Here is a 23,902-nt window from a genome sequence, read left to right as displayed (position 1 = left end):
ATAATAATTTTCATTACAGAGTTGTTGAGAGCAAGATGAAGTAATATAATGCATATGAAGTGTTTAGTGCAGTGCCTCACGCATAGAAACCCACAAGAAATGGGAACTGTTAATATTTAAGAGGTTTGCCCTCCAGTATATTAGATTATAGCTCCATTGCCCACTAGATCTATGACCTCAGTCAATTTATTTCATTCTGAATTTGAGTATTTTTAAATCCTTACTGAAAACTGGAGATTTTAGGTAATATAGCAAGTCTGCATGCTGATCTATCCTTCTTTTGGAGTGCATTGTGTTTGCTTCTTCATTTGTTTGGTGACTTGGCTGGATTAATTCAGTGAAGTTCATTTTTTCTGCAATATTTAACTTGAGATGTTACTACAACGATGTGGCAACCTTGGGTTTATATACAGTCTTCCTTATTACCAGTGATGATGGTGCTTTCAGCTGGATTTTCTTGTTTTTCTCTTTTCCTGATCTTCCTATTAAGAATATGACTAGTTTCCCTTCTTGTTATCATACTCATTTCTCATCTCTGTTTATTGTAAGCCAATTGTTTTTTATTATATTGACCAGTTTAATATTGATGACTGTCATGGGAAAATCAGAAAGAGAGGGTAGAGAAAAAGTAACAGAATAACACCAAAAATGTTGAATATTTTTTCATATACCTGTCGGCCATTTATGTGTCTTCTTTTGAGAAATGTTGATTCATATTTTTTGCCAAATTTATTTTTAATTTGTACATTTTGTGGGTACATAGCAGGTATGTACATTTCTGAAGTACATGAAAGATTTTGACACAGGCATGCAAAGCATAATAATCACCTCATGGAAAGTAGGGTATCCATCCACTGAAGCATTTATCTTTTGTATTAAAAAAACAATCCAATTATACTCTTTCAGTTATTTTTAAATGTACAGTGAAGACCTACTATTTGATAGTGCAACAGGGTGATATTGCTCATTTTTATTTTTATTTTTATTTTTATTGGTATATAGTAGGTATATATATTTATGGGGCACATGAGATGTTTTGAAACAGGCCCGCGGTATGAAATCACATCATAGAGAATGGGATATTGATGCCCTCAAGTATTGATCCTTTGTGTTAAAAAACAATCCAATCATACTCTTTTACTTATGTTAATATGTACAGTTAAGTTATTATTGACCATAGATACTCTTGTCCAATCAAATAGTATGTCTTATTCATTCTTTCTAACTGTATTTTTGGACACATTAACCATCCTCATCTCCCTCCAAACTCTGCAATACATTTCCCAACTTCTGGTAACCATCCTTCTACTCTCTGCATCCATTAGTTCGATTCTTTTGATTTTTAGATCCCACAAATAAGTGAGAACATATGATGTTTGTCTTTCTGTGCCTGGCTTACTTTACTTAATGATGTCCAGTACAATCCCTGTTTTTGCAAATCACAGGCTGCTGTTGTTGAGTTGTTTGGATTCATTATGTTTTTTGGATATTAATCCCTTATCAGATGTGTAGTTTGCAAATATATTCTCCCATTCTGTAGGTTGTCTTTTTGCTCTGTTGATTGTTTCCTTTGCTGTGCAGAAGCTTTGTAGTTTGTTATAATTTCCATTTGCCTATATTTGCTTTTGTTGACTGTGCTTGTTTGGTTTTATCCCCCCCCCCCAAAAAAATTGCCAAGACTGTCATAGAGTTTTACTCTATGTTTTATTCTAGTAGTTCCTTAGTCTGAGTCTCCTATGTAACTCTTTAATCCCTGTTGAGTTTTTTTTCTATATGGCAAGAGATATGGGTATAATTTCATTCTTCTCTATGTGAATATTTTTCTCAGCATTATTTATTGAGAACACATTCCTTTCTCCATTCTGTGTACTTAGCCCTTTGTCAAAAACTAGTTGGTTGTAAATATGTAGATTTATTTCTCTATTCTCCATTCTGTTCCATTGTTCTATGTGTCTGTTTTTATGTCACTGCCATGCTGTTTTAGTTACTATGGATTTGTAGCATATTTTGAATTCAGGGCATGTGATACCTACAGCTTTGTTGTTTATTCAAGATTGTTTTGGCTATTCAAGGTATTCTGTGGTTACATACATTTTGTTTTGCTTCTGTGGAGAATGTCATCAGTATTTTGATAGAAAAATGTAACCAAAAACTGCAATGAGGTATTATGTCAGTCAAGGTAAAATGGCTAGTATTACAAAATCAAAGTATAGGAAGTGTTGGGGATGTGGAGGAAAGGAAACTCTTACACCCTGCTGGTGGGAATGTAATGCAGTACAGACATTATGTAAGAGTATAAAGGATTTTCAAATTATTAAAAATAGAACTTCCTTACAACCCAAAAATCCCACTACAGCATATATACCTAATAGAAAAGAAATCAGCATGGCAAAGAGATATATACACACCTATATTTATTGCAGCACTATTCACAATTGCCAAGATGTAAAATCAACCTTAGTGTCAACAGATAAATTAATAAAGAAAATGTGGTGTGCATATATATATATATATATATACACACATATATATGTGTGTGTGTGTGTGTGTGTGTGTGTGTGTGTGTGTGTAATGGAATACTATTAGGCAATAAAATAGGATGAGATCCTGTTATTTGAAGCATTGTGGATTAACCTGGAAGCCATGATGGTAAGTGAAAAAATCCAGGCACAGAAAACAAGTACTGCATAGTCTCACTTATATGTGGAATATAAAAAATGTTCTCATAGAGGTAGAGAGTGGAATAGTGTGACCAGAGGCTGGGAAGAGGAGCAGGAGTGAGGACATTGAAAGAGATTGATAAGCAGGTACAAAGGCACAGTTGGAAAGTAGAAATAAATTCAGATGTTCTTTGCATAGGAAGATGACTGCAGTTAACAGTAATATATTACATATTCAGAATAGGTAGTAGAAAGGTTTTAAATGTTCTTATCCCAAAGAAATACATTTTAAGGTGACTGATACTGTAATTTACCTTGAATTGATCTGACACAATATATACATGTGTGGAAAAATTACACTGTACCTCATAAATATGTACAGTTTTTATGTGTCAATTATAAATAAAATGAATTAAAAAAAATTCAAACATACTGCTTTAAATTTCCCACAGTTGATTAAAAACATTATTCTAAACATCCAAGTAGATCCATAAACTTCAGGTATAATAAACAAAAGAACATTCACACCTGGCCACATAGTAGTCAGAATCTTGAAAATCTTGAAAGCAGCAAGACAAAAGTGCACATCAGGTACAAGCTTACAGCAATAACATTAACTGGCTTCTCATTAGTAAGAATTGAGTCTAGAATACAGTGGGATATTCAAAGGAAAATGAATCATTCTACCAAAAAGACACATGAACTTACATGTTCACTGCAGCACTGTTCACAACAACAAGACATTGATAGAAGCCTATCAATGGTGCATGAGATTACAAAACGTGGTACATATTAGTCTTAAAAATCATTTATAACTAAGTCCCCAGAAAGAATAGCAACTAAAACAAAAATGGACAAGTAGAACCGAATTAAACTAAGAACTTTGCCACAGCAAAAGAAATTATCAGCATAGTAAACAGATAACCTACGGAATGGGAGAAAATATTCACAAACTATGCATCCAACAAAGGTCTAATATCTGGCCTCTATAAGTAAGTTAAACAATTCAACAAACAAAAATCAACACCATTAAGAATACACAAAGTACATGAACAGGCACTTCTCAAAGGAAGAAGTATGTGCAGCCAACAAATATATGAAAAATGCTCACTATCACTAATCATTAGAGAAATGCAAACCAAAACCACAATGAAATACCATCTCCCACCAGTCAGAATGGCTGTTATTAAAAAGTCAAAAAACAATAGATGATGGTGAGGTTGCAGAGAAAAGGAAATGCTGATGTACTTCTGGTGGGGATGTAAATTAGTTCAGCCACTGTGGAAAGCAGTATGAAGATTTCTCAAAAAAACTTAAAACACGGCTACCATTCAACCCAGCAATCCCACTACTGGGTGTACATCCAAAGGAATGTAAATTATTCTCCCAAAAAGGCACATGCACTTGCATGTTCATCATAGCACTGTTCACAATAGCAAGGACACAGAATCAACCAAGATTATCGTCAACAGTGGACTGGATTAAAAAAAAAAAAAAAAAAAAAAAAAAAAAAAAAAAAAAAAAAAACTTGGGATATATACTCCATGGAATACCACATGGCCATTTAAAAGAATCATGTCCTTTGCAGCAACATGGATGCAGCTAAAGGTTATTATCCTAAGCAAACTAACACAGGAACAGAAAACCAAGCACTGCACCTTCTCACTTAGAAGTGGGAGCTGAACCTTGAATACACATGGACACAAAGTTGGGAACAATAGACACTGGAGACTACTTGAGGTGGGGAAATTGGGAGGGGAGCATGGTTTGGAAGGTGTTGGAAATAGATATTGGAAATGAATGCTCGGTGCCTCAAAGAAAAATTAGCGCTGAGACAAAGGATCTTTTAGCAACACAATTTTTACTTCCTGGACTGCAGGAAGGGTACTCTCACTAGCCAGCTTGCTACGAGAGTACAATGAACAAAAGAAAACACACAAATTTATTTCTTATGCATTTGGGGTCATCCTTACTGCTGTGTCCGATCTCCGTTGGCTGGAGTCAGACCTCACAATCTAAACTAAAACCCAATTGGCTAACAACTTAAAACTTTTCTAAACAGGTAAAAGGAATGGAGAGCTTGGACATGCCTGTGAGCACGTCCAGCAAAGATATCCTGGTTAAAGTACAAGGACACAGAATATACTACATGCCTGTAAGCATGGCATGTCTAACAGCTACGCAGGATAGGGCTTAACAAAGTTATTAGCACACTTCATCTTTAGTAAGAAAGGAAACTTTAAAAAGGAACTTTTCTACTTCCCACAGAAAGCTACCTATCAGGCACTATGTTCACTATGTGAGTGACAGGATCATTTGTACACCAAGCCTCAGTGACAAACAATTTATCCAGTTAAGAAATCTGCACATGTAACCCCAGAAATTGAAATAAAAGTAGAAAAATAAATGTGATAAATCAAAATAATATTTTTTCTAGGATACCAATTAATGTCTAAATATTAAATAAACTATTACATGGTTGCTTTCACAAGAAAATAAATGTGATACCTATATACCATGGAATACTATGCAGCTATGAAAAAGAATGGGATTATGTCCTTTGTGGCAACCTGGATGCAGCTGGAAGCCATAGTTGTAAGTGAATTAACTCAGGAACAGAAAAGCAAATGCCACATGTTCTCACTTATACATGGGAGCTAAACTTTGAGTACATATAACCATAAGGATGGAAAATATAGACAATGTGAACTACTAGAGGGAGGAGGGAAGGACTAAAATGATGTCTGGAAAACTATTGGGTACTATGCTCACTACCTGAGATCTGTACCCCAAACCCCAGCATCACACAACACATCCATGTAACAAATCTATGTGTATACCCCCTGAATTTAAAATAAAAGATGATATTATAAAAACAAAGTAGAATCTTAAATGCGGCAAAACTAACTTTCAAAAATGAAGCGTTAATAAATGTAAAATGAAGGCTAAATAGCAGGTAAACAAACAGATCATTTGTTGTTATCATTACATGTCTTACAAGAAATTCTAAGGTAGTTTCTCCAAACTAAAGGCAAGTGACATCAGACAATAATTTGAATTCACACAAGAAGAAAGTATAGTTAGATAAGTAAATATCAAGGTAGTATAGATGCAGATGCCTACTTGTTTTTTAACTGACTGAAAAGCAATCACGTAACATGGCGTATCTTTGTAACTTTATGTGTATTACTAGGTTTTAACATATCAATCAAAATAGATTATATTTGGTACTAACAATACAAACGGAGTAGGGGAGAACAAAAGTTGTATTGAAGTAGAGAAAAACTAGCAGATGGATACTTGAGCCAAAAAAGAAAAATGAAAAAAAGGGAAGATATCCAGAAATGGTAAATAAGCATATTAATATAGCAAACTCTAAAAATATATACAAACTGTGCATTGTTGTGTCAGTGTCTTTAACAGATATAAATTACATAAGGTAGTAATTACAACAAGTTTGTCAGGTTTGTAACATGTTCTGATGTAATATGTATAACAATATCACAGTGTAGGGGGTAGGAAATAGAGCTATATAAAAGTAAAGTTTCTAAATCTCACTGGAATTATGTGAGTATAGTTTTAATTATATTTAAGGATTAACATGCATATTTCAAGCTATAGAGCAGTGAGTAAGAAACAACATATACAATTAAAAGTCTTGAAATTAAGATTTTACAATAGAAAATATTCATTTAATCAAAAAAGTAAGGGACAGAGAAACAAAACAGACACACTTATAAATTTTTAAAATTTCGTTCAGCAATGGTTTGCCATTTTAAGGGTGCAAGCCTTGCACTGAATTTGTTAAATCTATCCCTGGGTATTTTTATTCTTGTTGATACCATTGCAAATGGATTTCTTAGTTTCATTTTGGGGTTAATAGTTAAATTTAAAAAGATTGAAATAAATAGACTTTTATATATTAAAAGATGCAATGTTATTAATATGTCAACACTCCACATGTTAATCTATAAATTTGATGTATTCTCTAACAAAATCCTGGTTGATTTTTTTTTTTTAGAAAAATTAACAAACTAATCCTGAAACTCATATTGAAGTACAAAGTACCAAGAATAGCCAAAACAGTCTTGGAAGAGAAGGATAAAGTTGGAGGCCCCACAATTCCTCAATTTAAAACTTTTTAGAAAGCTACATTAATCACAGCATGTGGTAGCGGCATAAGGATAGTTGTATAGAATTTATAGTCCAGAAATAAACCTTTGCATTTATGTTAAGTTGATTTCCAGAAGATATTCCAAGACAATAGGAGTAATAAGAACCTTTCAACAAAAGGTGTTGGGAAAACTGAAAATCCACATGAAATGGAATAAAATTAGTTTTCTACCTCACTCCTTATGCAAAATTCAACTCAAAATAAAATATATCTAAATGTAAAAATTAAAACTCCAACATATAGCATGAAACATAAGGGTAGGTTTATGTGACTTTGATTAGGCAACTTTTCCTTATATACAACAAGAAAAGTTTGAGTGACAAAAAAATATAAATGAATTTGACTTCATTAGAATTTAAAACTTTTCTGCTGCAAATACCATCAGGAAAGTGAAAGATAACCCACAGAATGAGAAAAATACTTGCAAAATGGATATCTGATAAGGAGAGGTATGTTGTTTATATAATATCAATTACTAATATATAAATAACTCATGAGTCAATAATAAAAAGAAAAACCACCCATTTAAAAAGGAGTCGTGGATTTTAAAAGGAATTTCTCCAAAATAAATTTCTTCAATAAGTACATGAAAAGATGCTCAACATCATTTGTAATAAAAAATTGCAAATCAAACCTCAGTGAAATATCACTTCATACTCACTGGGATAGCTGTAATAAAAGGCAGACAAAAACAAGTATTGAGGAGAATGTGGAAAAATATGTACCCTTATACATTACAGATGGGAATGTAAAATAGTTCAGTTGCTTTAGAAAATAGTTTGGTGGTCCCTCAAATGTTAAACATTGAGCTAAGAGCATTATTCAGAAATTTTACTCCTAAGTATATATGCGAGAGAAATGAAAACACATATTCACAAAAAACTTTTGCAGTAATCTTTATGGAAGCATTGTTCCTATCAGTTGGTGTGGAAAGAACCATCTTACCCATCTGACAAACAGATTGGCTAAATGTGCTATATTCATGCAATAGAATACCATTTGGCAATAAATAATGAAGCACTGGTACATACTTGAGCATAGATCAATTTTGAAAGCATTATGCTTAGTGAAAGGAATCACAAAAGACCACACTTTCTATGATTCCATGTGAAGTGTCCAGTATAGGCAAAGAGATAGCAACAGAAAGTAAATTAGTTGTTACCTAGTACTGGAATTGGAAGGGGCCGTGGGGAGTGAATATTAATGTACAGATTTTTTTTAGGGTTGTGAAATAAAATTAGATATTGGTAATGCCTGACAACTCTGTACATACACTAAAAAATTGAATTATGCATTTTAAATAAATTGATTTTATGATATGTAAATTATATCTTAATAAAATTGCTATTACAGTACACTCTGACATTTTATTTACTTTCTTTATCCTACAACTTCATTCTTTAGGATCAAAAATATTATGTGTTAAGTTGATTACTTTGAATATGCTAGTCACATGTAGCAATTTATGTTTAAACTAATTAAAATCAAATGAAATTAAAATTCAATTCTTCAGCAGTGCTAGTCACATTTTAATCATTAGCCACATGTGTCTGATGACAACTTGATTGGGCAGAGAAGCTGTGAAACATCATCATCACAGCAACTTCTGTTGGACAGAGCTGCTTTGGATGATTTGATTCAATTGGACACAGAACTTTGCTACAATCTTTCCAAGATTCAATGGTAGATGCTGGGGCCAGTTTTAGAAAACTGCTAAAACTCAAGTCTCCCACTTTTCACATTAAAAGAGGCCTTTCTGCAGTATTTCTACTTTTTCTTTTGCTTTTTAAATGTTGCTTTTGCTTTCTCTTGAAGTGTGAGAAAGCTCACTTGCTGGGCTGAGTGAAGACAACAATTTACCAGTAAGAAATCCGAAGGTGGGAAAACTGTCTGTTATTTTGAAGGGGAAGAATTAAGGTGGATATAGAAAAAGATGCTATTAGACATCAGTTCTGGAAAGAAGGAAAAATAGGTTTGTTCTTTTAACCTCATTCTTTTTTGTATTTCTTTTTCTAGAATGCAGAGGCAATAAGATAGCCTATGCTATAGATAAGACACAAAATGGAAAACACATCTAATTTTGATTGTCCTCTCCTTTTCCCTAATAATTTTCATGGCTTTATTACCAAGTAGAGAAATCCATACAGGTTTACATGGTCAGAGAGGGAGAATACGATTTCAAAGGTGTGTGGATATTTTACTTTTTTTGTTACCAAGGTAATAGCAACTTGCTGTAGAAAATTTAGGAAATGCATATAAGCAGGGGAAATAAAATAAATATTACCTATAATTTCACCACTATATGGAAAGTCTATTGATGTTATAATGTTTTCTACTATATGTTATATTTTCTCTTTAGATATTTTTAAATAATATATTTTACATGTTGCTTTATAATATTTTCGTATTTAAATATTAGGATTTTAAGACTATACCACTAGCTAGTATTTTTGTTAAGTCTTTTAAAGTAAGCATAGTAACTTCTTTGCAACTAAAATAAAATACTATAGCCAGAAATAATTACATGACTATATTTATAAATTACGGTTTTTATATAAACAGTACTCTTTTTTTATGAAACATTGTACTTCCTGGAAATTTTTACTTACAGGATATTCATAGTTTGCAGTGATAAATGACATACTTCCATAAATGGACTCTTTATATATGTTCTTTTAGTCATGTCTTGGAGTATGTTATTCATTCACAACAATTCTGTTTTAACAAGTCTTTATTAAATGCATCAACTCTCAAAAGTCAAAATGAATTCTAAATATTTTTCTTTCCATATTCAGTACAAAAGTTTGACAGGACCTTTCAGTTCTAGGTTGTAAATTCAAATGTGATTCTGGTTGATATTTGACAGCTGTAGTACAACCTGCACTCTGAAAGCTATTGCACTCAATTTACTTTCCAGTGTTAACATGACACAAATATAATCACATTTGACATTGCCAAAGGAAACCATAGAATAGATGGGAGACTGAGTTAAGATGTGTTTTTTGTGAGAAGATATCTACATATATATATATATATATATATATATATATATATATGTGTGTGTGTGTGTGTGTGTGTGTGTGTGTGTGTGTGTATATGATGTGTATAGATATAGATATAGATATAGATATGTATGTATATGTTTATGTGTACTTCCATACATGCATATACTTAATAGTCTTCATACTTCAAAATAGCTAAAAGAGAGGATTTGAAATACCCCCAACACATTTCCCCACCTTTTGTATCTATCCTTCAGCTCTATATTGCCATGAGATCAACCTTTAAAACTCCCACATATGAGTGAAAACATGTGGTATTTGTATTTCATGCCCGACTTATTTCCCTTAATAAAAGGACCTCGATTTATATTTATGTTGCTACAAATAACTCAGTGTCATTCATTTAATTGTTAATTAGTTTTCCATTGTATATACATGCCACATTTTATTTGTCCATTCATATGTTGATGGACACTAAAATTGATTCCAGATATTTGCTATTGTGAATAATGCTGCAACACACATAGATGTACAGTTATCTCTTTGATATACTGATTTATTTTGCTATGCATAAATACTCAGTGGGATTCCTGGATCAAGTGGTAGTTTTACTTTTAGTTTCTTGAGAATTCGCCATACTGTTTTCCATAGTAAATATATTAATCTGTGTTCCCACCAACAGTGTATAAGGGCTTCCTTTTCTTCGCATTCTGTGTAGCATCTGTTATTTTTTTCTTTTTGATAATAGCCATGCTAACTGGGGTGAGAAGATACCTCATTATGGTTTTGAGTTGCACTTTCCCATTGATTACTAATGGTGAACATTTTTCATATACCAGTTTTGCATTTGAATGACTTCCTTTGATAAGTGTCTTTGCCCATCTTAATGTAATTATTTGTTTTTACTTTACTGTTGAGTTCTTTGATTTCCTCGTGCATTTGAGATAATAGTCTCTTATTGGATAAATAAATTCTGCATATATACCCCTGAAATTAGAAGTTTAAAAAGAATTCAAATAAAGAAGTAATAGTATACTGTTTAATTACTAGAGCCTTGTAATATATTTTGACATTAGATAGTGTGATGCCTCTAGCTTTGTTCTTTTGCTTGGGCTATGCAGTCTCTTTTTTGGTTCTAGACAAATTTTAGAATTGTTTTCTATTTTTTAGAAAAGTGACTGATATTTTGCTGGAGATTACACTAAATCTGCAGATTTCTTTCTGCATTATGATCATTTTAATGACATTAATTCATCTTATTCATGACTATGGGATATCTTTCCATTTGTGTGTGTTCTCTGCAATTTCTTTCATTAGCAATTTGCAGGATTTTAAAAAATGTTTGGGAGGACATTCATTTCCTTCGTTAATTTTATTCTTAGGTGTTCTTTGTAGCTCTTGTAGTTGTGATTACCTTCTGGATGTCGTTTTTTAGTTCATTCATTTTTGTTATATAGGAATACCACTGATATTTGAATGTTGTTTCTGTATCCTGCAACTTTACTGAATTTGTTTATTACAGCTCGTAGTTTTCTTTTTTGTTGATTTTTTTCTTAGTCTTACTCTCTCCTGATCTGTAAGGTTTCTGCTGAGGAATTTTCTGTTAGTCTAATGAGTGTTCCTTTATAAGTAACTAGATACTTTCCTTTTGCTATTTTTAACTACATCAGGCGTCCCCAAACTTTTTACACAGGGGGCCAGTTCACTGTCCCTCAGACCGTTGGAGGGCCGCCACATACTGTGCTCCTCTCACTGACCACCAGTGAAAGAGGTGCCCCTTCCTGAAGAGCGACGGGGGGCCGGATAAACGGCCTCAGGGGGCCGCATGCAGTGGGCTGTAGTTTGGGGACGCCTGAACTAGGTGCTTTCCTTTTGCTATTTTTAACTAGATTCTTTCATTTTGCTATTTTTAGAATTCTCTCTTTGTCTTTGACTTTTGGCAATTTGACGGTAATGTGCAGTGTTGACATCCTTTTTGCCTTTTATTATGTAGGCTTTCCTGAGATTCTTGTGTGTATGTATCCGAATCTCATGCTAAATGTTGGAAGTTTTCAGTGATTATCTTGTTAAATAGGTTTTTTATCCCTTTGTCATTATCTTTGCCTTCTGGAGCAGTGACAATCTGAAAATTACGGTATCCCATATGTCATGTAGGCTTTGTTAATTTTTTTATTTTTATTTTTTATAAATTGTTTTCCACATTATTTCCAAAGACCTGCTTGATATTCTGAAATTCTTTCTTCTGCTTCATGAAGTCTATTACTGAGGCTCTAGAACATATATATATATATATATATATAAAATTTTCATTTAATGAGTTTTTCAGCTCCAGGATTTTTTTTGGCTGTTTTTTATATCTATCTCATTAGTAAATTTGTTGTTCTTACCTGATTTTTTTTTAATTACTTTTTGATGTTTATGTGTATTCCCTTGCATCTTATTGAGCTTCTTTAATGGCTTATTTTGAATGATTTTCTAGGCATGTCATAACTTATTAGATTTTGTTGTTGAAGAATTATTTATTTGGTGATGGTCATATTTCCTTTTTGTGTTATATTGTTATCTGCACATCTGTTATGACAGTTGCTTCCTCAAATTTGTTGAATTTCCTCCTAGGTAAAGACATCTTATCAAAAGATATACCTATGGTATTGGTTAGTTAGGGCACTTTAGCTTTGACTCTGTGTGTGCACTAGTGTAGTTCCCATATAATTTATTTAGCTGTGATTGACCTCAATGGCCTCAATTTGCTCAGTGGCTTTGTGTGTGGATTTAAATAGGGGCTGTGGTGAAATTTCACTTGAAGACACCAGGCGTGCCAGTTCTCAGGCTTCATTGGTGGCAGCAGCAGGCCGAGTGTGCCTGTCCTTGGCCTCTCGTCTGGGATATGCTAACGCTGGTATTAGCAGGTTCAGGCAGCCTGATTCTTCAGCCTGCAGGCAGTTAGTTTGGGTGTCAGCAATGGCAGTGGTAGGCTGGGTAGGTCCTTGGTTCCCTGGGCAGTGAGTATGGACTCAGGAGGTCCATACTGGTATTAGTAGTGGCAGCATCAAGCTGTGCTGGTTAGTCCCTTGCCCCACTTGTGGCACATTCAGGTGGGTGTCAGATGTGCTTATAATAGCAGGCTTGGTGGGCTCATCTCCAGGCCCCTGGGCAAAGTGCTCAGGTACTAACTGTGATAGACAAAGTTGGGCTGGGCAATCCAAGCCCAGATAATGTACTCTGGCACTGGGGGGTGGGGGGGTAGAGTCAAATTCGGCAACCCTGTCTTTAGGCTCCCTGATGGTGCATCTGCCCACTAGCCATGGTGGGCAGAAATATGGTTGTCCTCAGGCCCCCTGTAGCGTGCTCAGGTGGAAATGGCAGGAGTGTCAGTGGTCAGAGGAACCTTTCCTCAAGCATACAGAAGTACACTATGGCCCTGTTCCTGGAGAGAGCATGGTGCTGTAGTGGCAGCAGTCAAAGCTAGACAACTGGGCACTGCACAATTCTGCACCAGATGACAGCTCTGTGCAGGAGAGCCTGTCCGTAAAGCACATGTAAATGCATATGAGAGCTACTGCTGAAGTTGACAGGGTTGCTGCCAGTGCCTTCTGCTTGGGTTACCTGGAAGCAACAGCCAATAATAGTAGTGGCTGTGGGTGCGGGATCCTGTCCTTAGAGCACATGCAAATGTGCAGTGACCCTGCTGCTGAGGTTGGTGGGGTCACTACCAATAGCTTCTGCTTCAGCACCCAATGGCCACAGCCAGTAATAGCTGTGGCTGCAGGCAAAGTATTCTGTGTTCAGGGCATGTGCAAATGTTTGGCATCCCTGCTGCTTGTGAGGATGGTGTGTTTGCTGCCAGTGGGGTGTGTTTCAGCACTCACTGGCAGCAACATTTAGAATTGGTGCATGCCTGTGGACAGGAGAGTCTCTCCTTAGGGCATGTGTAAATTAATGGCAACCCTGCTGCTAGGGGCAGTGGGATCACTGCCAGTGGCATGTGCTTCCGCACCTAGATGTAGCAGCCAGTAGCAGCTGCAGTTGCAAACCTGGGGAGTCTACATTCTGGGGATGTACAAATATGTGGCAACTCCACTGCTGGGTATGTCACAGACACTGCCACAGGATCACACTTCACCTCCAGTGGGAGCAGCCAGCAGTAGCAGTAATTGTGGGAAAGGATATCAATGGGGCTTCAGAGATGTGGAGATGAAGGGGCTGTTAGATCACAAGAAAAGAGGCAACCTAAAGGGAGGCAGGCTCTCAAAATGGCACTATGTTGTACCTGCTTGTATCCCGTGGGTACATGTAGGACTCAGCATGAGCTCCCTGTCTGGAGCAATGCCTTCATATGATCTCCAGGCAAATCCCTCTGTATCAGGGCCCATGAGGATCAGGGGGCTGGCCTATGGCTAGGATTGCAGAAGTTTTCTCTGGGAATATCAACTGCTCAGTATCTCTCACCCTTCCTTCACACTGTGGAGCTTCTTTGAGCTCTTAGACAATCCTAGAAGAGGAGGTTGCCTTGCTTGCCTTTCCTTAGGTGTTTTCTGTCACTTCTCTGTTGAATTCCAGCATTCTCTCCTAGATTATCGATTTGAAGTTTTCCTTGTTATTTTTATATAACAGTTTATTAAGGAGACATTAGTGTTTCAAACAATAAATTATTTTTATTTTATTTTATTTTACTTTAGGTTCTGGGGTACGTGTGCAGATCATGCAGGGTTATTTCATAGGTGCATACTATATCCTCCATTTCTCCCCATGTTATCCCTCCCCACCCTTTCTACCCACCAATGTCCCTCCCCTAGCTCCCCCAACCAACTGCCCGCAGTGTGTGTGATGCTCCTCTCCCTGAGTCCATGTGTTCTCATTGTTCAACACTCGCCTGTGAGTGAGAACATGTGGTGTTTGGTTTTCTGTTCTTGTGTCAGTTTGCTGAGAATGATAGTTTCCAGGTTCATGTAAGTTCCTACAAAGGACATGAACTTATCATTTTTTATGGCTGCGTAGTATTCCATGGTGTATATGTGCCACATTTTCTTTGTCCAGTCTATCATTGATGGGCATTTGGGTTGGTTACAAATCTTTGCTATTGTAAACAGTGCTGCAATAGACATATGTTTGCATGTGTCTTTATAATTGAATGTTTTATAATCCTTTGGGTAATGAGATTGCTGGGTCAAGTGGTATTTCTATTTCTAGATCCTTGAGAAATTGCCACACTGCCTTCCACAATGGTTGAACTAGTTTACACATCCATCAGCAGTGTAAAAGTTTCCTATTTCTCCGTATCCTCTCCAGCATCTGTTGTCTCCAGATATTTTAATGATCGCCATTCTAACTGGCATGAGATGGTATCTCAATGTAATTTTGATTTGCATTTCTCTAATGACCAGTGATGAGCATTTTTTCATATGTTTGTTGGCCTCATATATGTCTTTAGAAAAGTGTCTGTTCATATCTTTTGCTCACTTTTGAATGGGGTTGTTTTTTTCTTATATATCTGTTTTATTTTTTTTTGGATTCTGGATATTAGCCCTTTGTCAGATGGGTAGACAGCAAAATTTTTTTCCCATTCTGTTGGTTGCCAGTTTGCTCTAATGATGGTTTCTTTTGCTGTACAGAAGCTCTAAATTTAATGGCTTTTGTTCCCATTGCTTTTGGTGTTTTTGTCATGAAGTCCTTGCCTATGCCTGTGTCTTGGATGGTTTTGCCTAGGTGTTCTTCTAGTGTTTTTATGGTGTTATATTTTATGTTTAAATCTTTAATCTATTTGTAGTTAATTTTAATGTAATGTGACAAGAAGGGGTCCCGTGTCTGCTTTCTGCACATTGCTAGCCAATTTTCCCAACACCATTTGTTAAACATGGAGTCCTTTCCCCATTGCTTATTTTCGTCAGGTGTGTGAAAGATCAAATGGTCGTAGATGTCTGGGGTTGCTTCTGAGGCCTCTGTTCTGTTCCATTGGTCTGTGTCTCTGTTTTGGTACCAGTACTATGTTGTTTTGATTACAGTAGCCTTGTAGTATAGTTTGAAGTCCAGCAGTGTGATGCATCCGGCTTTGTTATTTTTACTTAGTATTTTATTGGCTATGTGGGCTCTCTTGTGATTCCATATGAAGTTTAAAGTGATTTTTTCAGGTTCTGTGAAGAAGGTCATTGATAGCTTGATGGAGATAGCTTTGCATCTATAAATTACTTTGGGCAGTATGGCTATTTTCATATTGATTCTTCCTCACCATGAGCATGGAATGTTTTTCCATCTGTTTGTGTCCTCTTATTTCCTTGAGCAGTTATTTGTAGTTCTCCTTGAAGAGGTCCTTTACATCCTTTGTTAGTTGTATTCCTAGGTATTTTATTCTCTTTGTAGCAATTGTGAATGGGAGTTCACTCTTGATTTGGCTCTCTGTTTGTCTGTTATTAGTATATAGGAATACCTGTGATTTCTGCACATTGATTTTGTATCCTGAGACTTTGCTGAAGTTGCTTATCAGTTTGAGAAGATTTTAGGCTGAGACGATGGGGTCTTCTAAATATACAGTCATGTCATCTGCAAATAGAGGCAGTTTGACTTCCTCCTTTCCTAAATGAATACATTTTATTTATTTTTATTGCCTGATTGCTCTGGCAAGAACTTTCAATACTATGTTGAATAGGAGTGGTAAGAGAGGGCATCCTGTCTAGTGCCTAATTTCAAAGGGAATGCTTCCAACTTTTGCCCATTCAGTATGATAGTGGCTGTAGGTTTGTCCTAAATACCTTTAATCATTTTATGATACGTTCCATCAATACCTAGTTTATAGTGAGTTTTTAGCATGAAGGCTGTTGAATTTTGTTGAGGGTCTTCTCTGCATCTATTGAGATAATCATGTGGTTTTTTTCTTTGATTCCATTTATGTGGTGGATTACATTTATGGACTTGTGTATGTTGAACCAGCCATGCATCCCCAGGATGAAGCCTACTTGCTCCTGGTGAATAAGCTTTTTGATGTGCTGTTGCATTCGGTTTGCCAGTATTTTATTGAAAATTTTTGCATCGATGTTCATCATGGATATTGGCCTGAGGTTTTCTTTCTTAGTTGAGTCTTTGCTTGGTTTTGGTATCAGGATGATGTTGGCCTCATAAAATGAGTTAGAGAGGATTCCCTCTTTTTGTATTGTTTGATATACTTTCAGAAGGAATGGAACCAACTCCTCTTTGTACATCTGGTACAATTCGGCTGTGGACCTGGACCTGGACTTTTTTTGGTTGGTAGCCTATTGATTGCTGCCTCAACTTCAGCACTTGTTATTGGTCTATTCAGTGTTTCAACTTCCTCCTGGTTTAGTCTTGGTAGAGTACAAGTGTCCAGGAATTTTCCATTTCTTCCCGGTTTACTGATTTATGTGCATAGAGCTGTTTGTAGTAATCTCTGATGGTAGTTTGTATTTCTGTGGGATCAGTGTTGATATCCCCTTTATCGTTTTTTATTGCATCTATTTGATTCTTCTCTCTTTTCTTTTTTATTAGTCTGGCTACTGGTCTATTTTGTTGATCTTTTCAAAAAACCAGCTGCTGGATTTATTGATTTTTTTGAAGGGTTTTTTGTGTCTCTATCTCCTTCAGTTTGACTCTGATCTTAGTTATTTCTTGTCTTCTGCTAGCTTTTGAGTTTTTTTGGTCTTTCTCCTCTAACTCTCTCAATTTTGATGATAGGGTGTCAATTTTAGATCTTTCCTTGTTTCTCATGTGGGCATTTATTGCCATAAATTTCCCTCTCGACACTGCTTTAAAGGTTTCCCAGAGATTCTGGTAAGTTGTGTCTTCATTCTGATTGGTTTTGAAGAATATCTTTATTTCTGCCTTCATTTCATTGTTTATCCAGATAAAAGTTTATTATTAGGGAGACATTAGCATTTCAAACAATGAATTATTTATTATAGAATAATTTCATTACCCCAAGATTATTTTGTAAAATGTATTTTTGATAAGAGACAGTATATTAAATTATAATCATTTAAATACAGAGAATTTCAGGTAAGTGACATATTTGCCTTTATCCCACTGTGCTGAACTATTATCCACAATCACTGAGAACATGGGTATAATTTTTTAAAAATGCATAGCTAGTATTTAAGTTCAGTATGAACTTGACTTAATATTCTAGAATATGTAACATATCATGTTTGTTTATGACTACATTATAATTTTGACATTGGGACTTATTTAGGCACAAAAGGAGAAATATTTCTACCTTCACTTTATTGTAATAGTCTGCAAAGGGATTGTTGTGGAGAGAGCATGATGAGTGGAATAATGTTAGCAAATAGATCGAGGTGACTTAAAGAATCTACTGTGTTTCTTGAATCATTTGTATTAATGCTCCATCTGGAGGCTCATCATTGCTACTTAAAATCTCAAAAAAAAAAAAAAAAAAAAAGGTTTGCTTATAGCTACAAGGTAATCATGGAAAGACAGTTTGTTAGGTTTTACACTTTTTTTTTTTGGCAAATTAATACAATTTTGGCCTTTTTTATAAGTTGTTGAGTTAAAAGGTAAACAAAACCGGGATGGTGGCTCATGCCTGTAATCCCAGCACTTTGGGACGGCAAGGCAGGTAGATCACTTGAGGTCAGGAGTTCAAGACCAGCCTGGTCAACATGGTGAAACCCTGTCTCTACTAAAAACGCAAAAATTAGCTAGGCATGGTAGCAGGCACCTGTAATCCCAGCTATTTGAGAGGCTGAGGCAGAAGATTAGCTTGAACCCAGGAGGCGGAAGTTGCACTGAGCCAAGATCACACCACTGCACTCCAGCCTGGATGATAGAGTGAGATTCCATCTCAAATAAATAATAAATAAATAAGAATGGTCATTAACAAAAATAAATACCTTATAGCTATAAGCAATGTTTTGTATGTTCGCTGCTTTTTTTAAATCATTTATTCTCAATAAGAGTTAAAATTCCTGACAAGGCGTTTAGAAAATTACTTGATATGAAAGAGGTCAAAGCAAGATATGCTAGTTATCCTGTTATGCATAACTCAGTCTTGCACAGCAGAGACCTATCCCTACATTACACACAACGTTACAACACCATGGAATATTCCTGTAGGAGGGAAAATTTTTATGTATGTCAGAGCATAGACGCTGTGTTTTGTAAATGAATGCAAAGCACTTTTGCACTGTTTGAACTCCTGAATTTTCAGTATTTCAATGCTTGTGTACAGTCAGGAAAGCTTGTATTTTGTTTTGTTCCGAAATGTATAAATGTTTTTTTCATATATTATGTTTAAATATTGAACCATTTTGAGTTAATTTTTATATATTGTATGAGATAAAGGACTAATTTCATTATTTTTGCCTGTGGATATCCAGTTTTTCCATAAATGTTTATGAAAGAGACTATCCCTTCCCTACTGTGTGTTCTTGGTGCCTGTGTCACAAATTATTTGATCATATATTTTGGGGTTTATTTCTGGGCTCTTCTATTCCATTGGCCTATGTATCTTTTGGTACCACACTATTTTGACTACTAAGGCTTTGTAATTTAATGTGAAATCAGAAAATCTGATACATTCATGCTTGTTCTTGCTCAAGACAGCTTTAGCTAGTCAGGGTCTCTTGCGGTTCTTAGGAATTAAGGATTCAGTATTTTGAAAATGTACAGCTAATGATAACATACTGTAAGATGTCTTCATTTTGACATCTAATGTAGATGACTATTCTTTTTCTTTTATTTTTCTGTTATATTGACTCCTAATATTTTCTATAATAGTACAGTCTAAGGTTAATATAGTTCTATTTCTAATTTTATTATAGGCAAGTGCTTTATTTATGAATTTTATGATAGTACCTAAATGTGTTACAAAATATCTGTTTCAAAAAGGAGAAAAATGCTCTGTTTTTAGAAGTTAAATTTTGAAGGATTTAAAAGTAGATGATACTGATGTCTTAAATCTCAAATATTCAGCAACATCAATTGTGCATGTATGTGTGTTTGTGAGTGCGTATGTTTAGTAAAGAGGAGATGAAGCCAATTTGGCAAAATGTTAAAATTGGGTGAACTTAGGTTGAAGGGATAAATGAGTTTATTGTACTATTTTAAAAATTTTAAGTAAAATCTTCAGTACTCAATATATTCCGTATTATTTGAGCTGCTAAGTTCTGAAATCCATTTCAAGAGATATGCTCATTTGGTGGATTCAGTGCATTAAATAGCATGTATTTAATCAACATAGATAATTTTTAAAATGCACTGAATATAGGCCCTTGCTGAAGACTAGTCCCACTAGTGAATCTCCATTTTGAAAAATATCTGTGTGCAACTTAAAGCCAAATCTGAGAAGAAAGTACCTTTTTTGTAATTAAAAAAAAAAAAAAGATATGACTACTTTGGGGCCTACTTAAAAGGTTAAGTATCATTTATAATCATGTCAAATTACCCAAATATCAGTTGTATTAGGAAGCCACAGTGATATTGCCCAGAGCTGTATTTCTTTGTGTGTGTGTGTGTGTGTATGTGTGTGTGTGTTCCTTTTCTTTATTATATGAACATCCAAAATCAATATTTAAAAGGGCTCATTTGCAAATGAAATCTAGTTAACCGTATTCATAAAGCTACATTTTTTTTGACATTTTTTCATATATCATTTATTGACTTTCCATTATTTTAGGTAAAGATTTAAGTTACTTTTTTTTTTTCCTTTTCTCTACCCACCCCCACTGTCCCTCCCCTAACCCCGCAACTCCCAACATATCCCAGTGTGTGATGTTGCCCTCCCTGTGCCCATATGTTCTCATTGTTCAATACCCGCCTATGAGTGAGAACATATGGTGTTTGGGTTTTGGCTGCATAGTATTCCATGGTGTATATGTGCCACATTTTCCCTGTCCAGTCTATCATCGATGGGCATTTGGGTTGGTTCCAGGTCTTTGCTATTGTAAACAGTGCTGCAATGAATATACATGTGCATGTGTCTTTATAATAGAACGATTTATAATACTTTGGGTATATACCCAGTAATATACCCAAAGGATTATAAATACATCTAAATATATGTAATGGGATTGCTGGGTCAGATGGAATTTCTATTTCCAGCTCCTTGAGGAATCGCCACACTGTATTCTGCAATGGTTGAACTAATTTACACTCCCACCAAGAGTGTAAAGTGTTCCTATTTCTCCACATTCTCTCCAGCATCTCCAGATTTTTTAATGATCGCCATTCTAACTGGCGTGAGATAGTATCTCAATGTAGTTTTGATTTGCATTCCTAATGACCAGTGATGTTTAGAATATTTTTCATATGTTTGCTGCCTGCATAAATGTCTTCTTTTGAAAAGTGTCTGTTCATATCCTGTGCCCACTTTTGAATGGGTTTGTTTTTTTCTTGTAAATATGTGTGAGTTTTTTGTAGATTCTGAATATTAGCCCTTTGTCAGATGGGTAGATTGCAAATTTTTTTTCCCTTTTCTGTTGGTTGCTGGTTCACTATGACGATTGTTTCTTCTGCAGTACAGAAACTTTTAAGTTTAATTAGATCCCATTTGTCTATTTTGGCTTTTGTTGCCATTGCTTCTGGCGTTTTAGTCATGAAGTCCTTGCCTATGCCTATGTTCTGAATGGTACTGCCTAGGTTTTCTTCTAGGGTTTTTATGGTGTTAGGTCTTATGTTTAAGTCTTTAATCCTTCTGGAGTTAATTTTAGTGTGGTTTTTCAGGAAGGGGTCCAGTTTCTGCTTTCTGCATATGGCTAGCATTCCTCAGTAACACCTCAGTAATAGAAGGAAAGCTTCCTACTTCAAACACATTTTTAAATACGTTGTGGTGGACATAAGTTTACAAGTTTATTCAGATGAATGTTTAAGGAGTGACATCCCCATTAAAGTGACAGCAATTATTAAGTCACAGAATGTGAGTAGTGATAAAAATGTACAGAGAGTTAATTGAACTACAACATATTTTATATATAGGAAAGCTGAAAATTATGGAAACAGAAACTGATAAGATGGTACAATAAAATTGTAGTGCTTTCTAATTTCCAAAAACTAAAAAAAATATATATATATATTTATTTTATCTTTTCATTTTGGTTAGAAATTCAAATGTTAAATTTGTTTACATTTGTGCATTAATATTTCCATTAATAATAATCATCACAAAAGTTACTTTTCTTTAGTACTTCACCATGTGCCAGGAACTGTTCTAAGCCCTTTTATGAATTATAACATGTAGTTTTCATCACTTCCCTATGGAACATGGGCACTGTTAGTATCTTTTCTTATAGAATTGATTCCCACAGAAGTGGAGACTGAGTTAAGGATTTGAGTATGTGTGTTTTATTATTTGTGTGTGTGTGTGTGTGTGTGTGTGTGTGTGTGTGTGCAAGTGGGGCGATACTAGAAAGTACCAGTAAGACAGTTGGAGAGGTTAAGTTGTAAAGGAAAGAAACAGTAAGAGGATATTTTAATAAGCAGGTTGCTGCTCAGGGCATCTTGGACTCAATCCTGCTGGTATCCTCTGGGAGATGGTGGAGAGCAGTGGTTCTTAATTTTCTTGTGCATCAGAATCACCTGGAAATTTGTTAAACTATTTCTAGGGTTCATCCTCAGAATCTGAGTTAATGTCTCTTAGGTTCAAAGAATTTCCAGTTTTTCTAACAAGTTCCTAGTTGATGGTCTGGAGATATTTTGAGATCCACTGGTGAGAACATGCCTAGGAGTCATCACACCTGAGAGATTGGAGACAGTAGCATTATTTTCTAGCTTCTCTCCCTCATTGGCTGAGGGCTTCCGCTTGCACACTAACTTGCTAGCACTTTAGTTCAGCCTTGTGGATATACCTAACATAGGCTCTTAGGCAGACAGTGGCAGGTTTTTGCAGTGGAACTCAAGCAGCATGAATTGGAAAAGTGAGTTCTGGGGGTGTATGGGTGGAGCCCTCAACACTGTGCTATATCTCTAGTTTATAGATGAGAAAATGAGACAGAGAGAAGTTAGTTTTCCCAAAGGCTAACAACTGCTAAGTGACCGAGGCAAGGTTCTAATTTAGGATTACAACTCAGGTGGCATTAGCACTTCATGGGAACTTTTAAAAAATGCACATTCTTGGGTTTCACACCAGACCTACTGAAATAGAAAGTCTAGGAGTGAGACCCAGAGTCTTTGTTTTAACAAGCCTTCCATAGTGTTCTGATACACTTTCAAATTTTAGAACTATTACTCTCAGCCATGTGCTCTTTTTCCTTACATTACACAATTTTAACACTGTAATGATAACTTCATCAGGTGTTGCCTATTTCCCATTATTAAACATGTAAGAGAAAATGAATGTTAACCAATAACCATTTGTATATATAGATCTATATGTCTTACACATGTCAATCTAGGTGTCTGTCACACATGTTTGAGGATGAGTTCCAGTCAATATGCATTTACTACTCTGTACATTTTTTCCTTTGTCTAGAAGATTTGTTCCTGACAACTTGATTGACAGTGTGTTTTCTCTTGATAACACATTGCCGGGGACTGAAAAGTATCTGTCTCTCCATGGCTTTGCTTTTCTTCTTTGGCCACCTGATGAAATTTCATTTCCACAGTTCAGTTAACTTAAAGGTATAAACCTGCATTTCCTCCTAACCATCCTTGGTTTCACCAGGTAGCATTTACTTCTTTTTCTGTAAAAGACAACAGAGGGGACTTATATAAAACAAGGCCTCTGTGCTGGAAAGCTGTTGGTATTCCAGAATCTCACGGCTAAGGAGTCTCTTTTACTATTTAATCAAGAATGGTAATAATCAAACTGCTTCATGCTATACATTAGACCTCTAGGCTTAGTCATCTTATATAACTGCAAATTTATTTCTTATGCCTTAGATATCCCCATTTTCTCCCCATCCCTGTCCCTGGTAACTGCTGTTCGACTCTCTATTTCTATTCATTCAACTTTTTGGATTTCACATACAAGTGACGTGATGCAGCATTTTTCTGTGTCTCACTTATTTTACGTAGTATAATATTTCCTAGGTTCATCCATGTTGTCACAAATACCAGTATTTCCTTAAGGTCAAATAATATTTTACTGTACATTTACATTTATA

At 35.3% G+C, this 23,902-nt stretch overlaps 1 protein-coding gene across 8 annotated transcripts in view; it reads left to right on the top strand.

Annotated features, from left to right (window-relative positions):
• Positions 1-23,902, top strand: part of DMD (dystrophin) — a 2,654,855-nt gene that overhangs the window by 163,621 nt on the left and 2,467,332 nt on the right. The window lies entirely within an intron of this gene.

The sequence above is a fragment of the Saimiri boliviensis genome, chromosome X, assembly GCF_048565385.1.
Source record: "Saimiri boliviensis isolate mSaiBol1 chromosome X, mSaiBol1.pri, whole genome shotgun sequence".
Taxonomy (NCBI): Eukaryota; Metazoa; Chordata; class Mammalia; order Primates; family Cebidae; genus Saimiri; species Saimiri boliviensis.
The sequence above is the reverse complement of the archived record's forward strand: the minus strand, read 5'-3'. Positions and strand labels throughout refer to the sequence as shown.